Source organism: Molossus molossus, unplaced genomic scaffold, assembly GCF_014108415.1.
Source record: "Molossus molossus isolate mMolMol1 unplaced genomic scaffold, mMolMol1.p scaffold_m16_p_2, whole genome shotgun sequence".
In the NCBI taxonomy this organism is placed as follows: domain Eukaryota; kingdom Metazoa; phylum Chordata; class Mammalia; order Chiroptera; family Molossidae; genus Molossus; species Molossus molossus.
Genome location: NW_023425355.1, coordinates 44,949,754 through 44,957,570, shown reverse-complemented (window position 1 = coordinate 44,957,570; position 7,817 = coordinate 44,949,754). Strand labels below are relative to the sequence as shown.

The window sequence follows — 7,817 nt, the reverse complement described above, 5'->3', positions numbered from 1 at the left end:
TCCAAGTGGCTCCACAGTGCAGAGCCAGGACAGATGCGAAAATAGCCACAGCCACTCACCTTGGGCTCCGGCAGAGGGAGGGCAGACTGGACTGGAACTGTGTGGGGACACTCAGGACTTGGAGGGTGCTCGGAGCTTGTGCTGAGTTGCAGCCACTCAGGACAGTGGTCATCTTACTCCTTCACAGGGCTCTGGGGACAGGCGTTGGCCCCTCCCTTGGAGATTCCACCCCACCTGGTATCATTTGAAATGCAAATTAAGGCTCATTAAAAACCAGCATCTGCCCCACCCTCAGGAAATCCCTTACCCTGAACACCTGAGGGAGTTTTTCATTTAACTGAGAAGCCAAGGCTCTTCAAGTAATTGCGACTAATAGCTTCCAGAAAAGAGCTCGAGAATATCTGAACCATTCCTGGGCTTGCAACTCTGCCCAGTAAGGTAAGACCTGACAGTGGTCTTTAACGTGGGTCCTCCCACGCCCATCCAAACACAGTAGAGGGTGCCACAAACAGCAGAACACCAACACCCACAGGGAAAATATGGCAAGCTCTAAAGTCGACTGAGATAGCCAAAATGGTGAAGTCACTATGGAAAACAATATGGTGTTACCTCAAAAAATTAAAAATTGAACTTCCATTTGACACAGTGATCCCACTTCTAGGAATATACCTGAAGAAACCTGAAACACAAATCAGAATCAATATATGTACCCCCATGTTCGTAGCAGCACTATTTACAATAGCTAAGATCTGGAAACAGCCCAAATGTCCATCAGCAGACGAATGGATGAAAAAGCTTTGGTACGTATACACAATAGAGTACTATGCAGCTGTAAGAAAGATCTCTTTTCCTTTGAGACGACATGGAGGGTCCTGGAAAGTATTATCCTAAGTGAAACGAGCCAAACAGAGAAAGACAAGCATCATATGATCTCACTTATTTGTGGATTATAATGAACATAACAGTCTGAGGAATGGAGTAGTCCCAGAGATGTGGAAGTGGGGTACAGACTGACAATCCCCAGAAGAGGGGGTGGTGGGGGAGAGATAAACCACAGAACTTATATGCATGTATGCATGAACAGTGGACATGGACAACAAAGCTGGGGAAAGGTCGGGGAGGGAGGGGGAGGGGGGAATCAGTGAGTGAAAAAGGAGAAACATCTGTAACAAAAAAAAAATTAATTAATTGAAAAAAAAAAAAGAAACAGAAGGTCCTGTAGTAAGATCTATGGACTTGGGTTGATTCAGATTCAATTGCTTTAGCAAGAACATGTCATAGTTGATGCTTTGTACTGTTATTACATCATATCAAAAGCACATGATATCTGTTGGTCACATTTCTCATGATGTAAATAAAGATTGATCAAAAATTAGAGTATTCTTACCTGATTCACCCACACTGTAAAAACTCCCACTCAATTTTTACCTTAATTTTATTGAAGTCATGCTGGTTTACATTTTTGTTATTGATATGCTACTTACATATCATACTAGTCACCGTACAAAATAATATTGAATGTAAACTGTAATTGAAAAAATCTGTAATGAAGTGTACAAACTACTATTTTTTAGTAAATTTATAAAGTTGTGGACCCATTATCACAGTAAACCACAGGACTTTTTCACCCCCAAGAGAAAGTCCACACTTATTATCATTCCCCATTCTCTTGATGGGACTGATCACCCACCTGAAGTCTATAAAGACACTTCAAAGTGAAAACCTTTGAACTACAACGGAGAAGGAAATAAGCCTTTTCTGAGCATCCCTTATCCAAGGAAAGCAGAGCTTTATAAGAGACAGCTGCCAACCCACCCCCAAAGTTGGGAGCTGGCATGATTAGGAGGGCTTGATCTTGGACATTAGCACATTCCAAAAGATTGTGCAATCGGATCCTTCCATCCTCTGAAGTCCTAATCTGACAACCCCCTTGTGAAGTTGGTATATGAACCCCTATCTGTAGCTGTTTAGGGAGCCTCTTCACCCGAAAGCTCCCACATAATAAATACACGTTCCTCTTGTTCATTTACTTTAATTAATTTGCAGTACCCTAGCCCCTTGACTCTGAGAAAGAGGTAACATTTTCTGCCCAACATCCCCCTCTCACTAGCCCCTGGCAAATATTAATTGACTTTCTCTCTGTAGACTTGACCATTCCAGACATTCCATGTGAATGAAATCTTACATTGTTCTTTGGTGTCTGGCTTTTTTCATGTATCATCATGTTTTCAAGGTTCATCCATGTTTTTGCATGTGTCAGCATTTTATTCCATATTTTACCAAAATAGAAGTCCATGCTATGGATATAGTACCTTTTGTTTACACATTCATCAGTTGATGGGCATCTGGGTTGTTTTCCCTTTCAGCTTTTGAATAATGCTGCCATAAACATTCATGTACACGTTTTTGTTTGAATGTCTGTTTTCAGTTCTCTGAGCTGTATGCCTAGGAGTGGAATTGCTGATCGTGTAGTCACTCTATGTTTAAGTTTTTGTGAAAATGCCCAACTGTTTTCCACATTGTCCGAGCACCACACAATATTCTCACCAGCAGTGTATGAGAGTTGCAATTTCTCCACATCCTTATCACACTTGTTCGTTTCCTTTTTTTTTTTTTTAGCTGTCCCGTGACTTTGATTTCCCAATGACTACTGATGTTGAGCGTCTTTTTGGCGTGATTTTTGGCTATTCGCAAGGAGAGAGCAATGGATTTGCAGCATGAGCACCCCTGTGTGTGAACCCATCCTGTCCACCCTGCTTCACAATGTCAAAGCCATTTAGACCTCATTTCCCTGGCACAATGAGTAGTTATTGAATATGTATGTGTCTGTCCAGGAAATAGGGACAGAAAAAAAAGGCTTTGACTTGGATCGCTGCATGGGGAAATGGCCACTAGTTTCCAAAGTGAAGGACAAGAAACACTGGGAAGAATCCAGTGGGGCCGCTAAGATCCAGGGCCCAAGGATTGGTCAGGTAATTCCACCTGGGGAGGAGGCGGAGGCTCTTTCACTTTCCCGTCTACAAGGTAGTGAAATTGTTGCAGAGCATTAAGCCCTCCTTTCACTCCCTAGGAGTTGAAGGCAGCTGGGTTTTGCGAGATTTCCTTCCTGTGTTGACCTGAAATGCAAAAGGACAGCTGCCTGGCCAGGACAAAGCACCTCAAGGTCCTCACTGCCTCCTCCCTCCTGCCCTGGAAAATCCCATCCACCACTGCCCAAAATGCAAGGGAATGGGTGAGAAAAGCGCTGAGTCAGAGCCTGAGCGCAAGGCTGTGAGTAGCAGGACAGCAGGTGGTCTGGGGAAAACTGAGCCTGTGCAGGTCCTTTGTGGCGAGTAGAATAGGGGCAGGGAATTCTGAGGAGTTAGAGGCAGTCAGCAGACCCGTTGTGTTGCTGTCTTCCTTTCCCTCTCTGCACTACTCGCGTTTGTTTCCCTCGTGTGAACATGAATTTGCAAGAGGAGCGCGCTCCTTTTTCAATAGGAAGGAATAAATAAATCAAGGCACCGGTCTGGCAGGAGAAACCTGCGAGTCGCTGTGACTCCTTCGGACCAAGCACATCCCCCCACCCCACCCCCGCCTAGGTGGTGTGCACGCCAAGGGCAGGAGCCCCGGGCGAACGGCAGGTGCTTGGCAAAGGGCAGGAGTGACGAGCGCAGGCAGTGCCTGGTCTTGGGAATCTGCTTCTCACCTGAGGAGGGAACAGTGAAAGTCTTGATAACCTCGGGCAAAAATGAATGATGTAAACTTGTAGCATCGTTTTTCAAAGTATTACTTATTTAAACATTTTTTCCCCTCTAGTTTTCCCCAACTGTTGAACGGTAAGTTTTCCGTTTCATTGTTCCTCCGATCACATTCACCATTTGCCCTCTTGCTGGCAGGGACCCTACAAGAGGGACAAATTGGTTCTCCTGAGGAAATGGCAGTGGACTGGAGGTTTCCCCTCAGACTTTCCCAAGCCCACCTCTCTCCACCCCTTCAGGCACAAGGGACCATCTGAGGACGCCCCACCCCTCCCCTGGGAGGGGTCAACACCGGAGAACCGGACTCCCCCCTCCGGGTACCCCACCCCTCGGAGGAACTGGAGTAAGGCGCGCGTGGGGGGAGGGGTGCTGCCGCCGCTTTAGGGCAGGGCCGGGTGCAGGGCGCAGTGGAGTCCCGCAGGCCCCCGCGAGAGGAGCAGAGTGGACTGGATCTTTCCCTTCGGCGCGGCCTCAGCCAGGTGGGTGCCCTCCGCCTTCCTTCCTTTGCCTTTCCTGGCCTTTCCCTGAAGCACCGGGTGGGGACGCGAGGTTGGGGGCTGGGCTTCGGCGGGATTTTGCCTGTCCTGCAGCGAGTGGGCAGCCCATGGCCTGCTTGCGACCTGGGCCACGGGTGGCTGCTGCCCATCCGGCTCCGGCGACCGGACCGCGTCGGGGTCTGGCGTTTCGGCGAGGTTGGCTGAGTTCTGGGCCCTGTTGCGTGTAGGGAGAGCCTCCAGGTAGATCCCCTCGGACGTCCCGCGTCCTGGGCCTGGAAGCAGCTCCCTGTGGCTGCAGAGCGGGGCAGGCAGGAGGATCGGGCCATCTCCCCTCTCTCTGCCTCCTCATTTACCAGGCTGTCCGAGGGTCTGCCGGTGGGTTTGGATGGAGTGCGCTGCCCACAGGGACTGCGCTCCCCGGAATGTATCCCTAGAGAAGGAACCTTTTCTTTAATACATTTTTGAATTGAAATATTATACCTCCATCTCCTCGCATGCATTTAACCAGATGGAAGAACAAGCCCCCAAATCTTCAAGGGCTTCCTCGCGGGGTGGGAATACTGGTGGGTTAACTTTTCATCTATTTACAGTTCTATAAATAGGAGGGATCTGAAAGAAGGTTGATTATTAATGGAAGAAACGAAGCTTTCTAAGATGTGATTTTAGGTTATCGAAGATAATAAAAGACGGTGGTAATAATACAAACATATATAAGGAGAACCAATTAAATGTACACAAAAAAGTTCAGGGGGAAGGAAAACGGTTGTGGAGTTTTTCAGACATTGTTAAGCGTGTGTGCGCACGTGCAAATGTTTCCTCATAGTGAGGCAGAAGATTGGCTTTATCTCCAAAATTTAAAAACTCAACTTCTTCAGAGAAGATTTGATGACATGAGAGGGCAATCGAGATAACAAGGGTCAGGGATTTATATATATATATATATATATATATATATATATATATATATATATTCTTATTGATTTTTGAGAGAGAGAGAGAGAGAAACATCTGTGTGAGAGAGAAACATCCAGACATATCCATCCTCCTGCAGGACCCCTATCTGGGATTGAGCCCACAATCCCGGGCCTGAGCTCTGATCATGGATCCAACCCGACTTCTCAGTCCATGGGATGACGCTCCGTCCACTGATCCACACCGCCAGGCAGGGTCAGGGATTTTCATATGAAGGACTCCACTTGGTTTACAATTCAGTTTTAATTATTTCATGGGTAAAGCAGTCTTGGGGCCACTTGAGACAAGCCAGACCCAAAAGAGGCCAGGAAATGGCAGGTAGGTAATTCAGGCGTCTCAGATACGCAGGTTTTGGTTGGGAACTCATAATATGTAAGAAATTATACAAGAGTGTAGTTTTTGTTTGTATATGAGTGGCTGGGTAATCTTTTTGAATATTTAAGTGGTGTGTGTGTGTGTGAACAGTTAATGCCTTTTTCTATTGGGTTGCTGCTCATTCTGTTAAATGATATGGATAACCTTGCTATATGTGAGGAAGACTGGAGATGTGAAATGAAAACAATTTTTTTCCACTTATCATTGCTTTTCTAATTGTTTTCTTAACATGTTGAATTTTATGTGGTCACATTTATCCATTTTTAAATGTTTTTTGACTCAAATGTACAAAAATACTTTTCTTGCTCTATGATTATAAAGGGATCTGTGCAATATTTCTTCTAGTAGTTATATGAGTCGGTTCACTGTACATTTTTTAATCTTTCAAGATTTATTTAATGGCAATTATTTATTATATATTTTAAACCATGGACTGCACATAGTCCTCAAAAGCAGTGATCTACTCTTCCAGCATACCTGTTCCAATTTATCGTCTTCTATTACACACTGTTTTTGAAGTTTCTAAACTGGATCCAGTTTAGAAGAGCCCCAGACCAAGCCGTCTGCTTGAATGCTTCTGACGAGCTCCTAATTTTGCCATATCCATCTCACCTCCTCGAGGTTACACATCTAGTGAAATGGAAGACTTGGCAACAAGTGTAGGTTTGGGGGATTTCTTTGACTCATGCTGTGCAAGGCATTCTTCTCTTAGTCTCTTTGCTTCTTTGCTTTCCTCCTCATCATCAAATCCAAAGAGATCAATGTCATCATTGTCTTTACTCTCTGTAGCTACACTTCCTGTGGTGTCTTCCACATTAGCAGGGCCATTCTTGCCCAAAGCTTTCTTTACTGCTGGCAGGCTGGCCTTTCCTTTTCATAAGATTTGATGTGATGATTATACCAACGTGGGGGATGATACAAGTTGACAGGTGGTGAGTTGAAGACTGCTTCAAATATTGCCACATCTGCCTGTGACGGCACGCACCCCTCCATGTAGCATCTGGTCGTCGTGGAGCACCTGGAGGCTGGGAGGGCTTTTCAGGTCTCCAAAACCCATGACATCTGCTGATCCGGGAGCTGGGTGGCAGCAGAGGAAAGAGGACCGCAGGCAGTTGGTGCCGAGTGCTAATGGGGGGAGGTATTTGCTGCACATTTAATTCTTCGGTCTATGTAGAATTTCTCCTGGTTTATTGGGACAGGTGAAGAACTAAGAACTTATTGTAGATGGCTACCCTTTTGCCCCAAGGCCATCTTTACTCTCACTGACTCATATAATTTTACTCATATAAAATTCTTGTATGTCTTCAGGTCCATTCTTGGACTGTTTGTTCTATATACAGGGGAGGGCAAAAGTAGGTTTACAGTTGTGAGTGTATTCATGTATTATTTATTTATCAGTAATAATAACAACCTGCATGTCCTTTTCCATACGAACAACTGTAAACCTACTCCCTTCACCCCAGTAGAATTTTTCACATGTGGTAAGATGAGTTCTCTAACAACATGGCTGTTCATTGTGATAATTCTGCATATTCCTGCCTGTCTGATTTCCTTATGAACAATGGAAAATAGCAAAGCCTTCAAAAGCCTTTTGGAATTTCCTTGGGATTAGTTATTAATTAACTGATGAAAATTGATATGTTCATGAGGTTAAGTCTCTTCATTTGGGAATATAGCACATCTTTACTCTTGTTTAAATCTACTTTCTGACCTTCCGTAATTTAAAAGTTTTCCTCATGCCGATTTTCATGTTTTTCACATTACTCCTAAGCATGTAATGTCATTAGTGATTTTAAAAATCCTGTCCATTTTATTTCTAACTGGATATTGTGGAATTGGCTTCTAAAAATTAGTTAAAGTCCTTGATCCTCAAGAATTTCTTTAACATTCTCAGTGTCAGTCAGTGGTATATTTTTCGTGTTATAATCAACCCTGAGAAAGGGTAAAGCAATTTGAAGCATACCACTCTGAGTGTTGGATTTTTGAACACTGGGCAGATAAAAAGAAGTTATAGATAAATGTCTCAGAAATGTTTTTCCTCTTATGTGCTCTGTTGCAAACAGTTCAAATGCCCCTAGTTTTGTTTGTTTGTTTTTTAAATGCCTCATTGGAAGGATAGTGAAACCCTTGAATGGCCCACTTTTCTACAAACTTCTAAGATTGTAACCTGTTACGAGTTAATATTAAAAGAGGAAAGGCACTGTCTGAGACTTTATATATTAAGCTAGCAAGT

The 7,817-nt window shown here is 44.3% G+C and overlaps 1 pseudogene; it reads right to left on the bottom strand.

The window, feature by feature from the left end:
• Positions 1-6,005: 6,005 nt before the first annotated feature.
• Positions 6,006-6,641, bottom strand: LOC118635284 (annotated as a pseudogene).
• Positions 6,642-7,817: the final 1,176 nt, after the last annotated feature.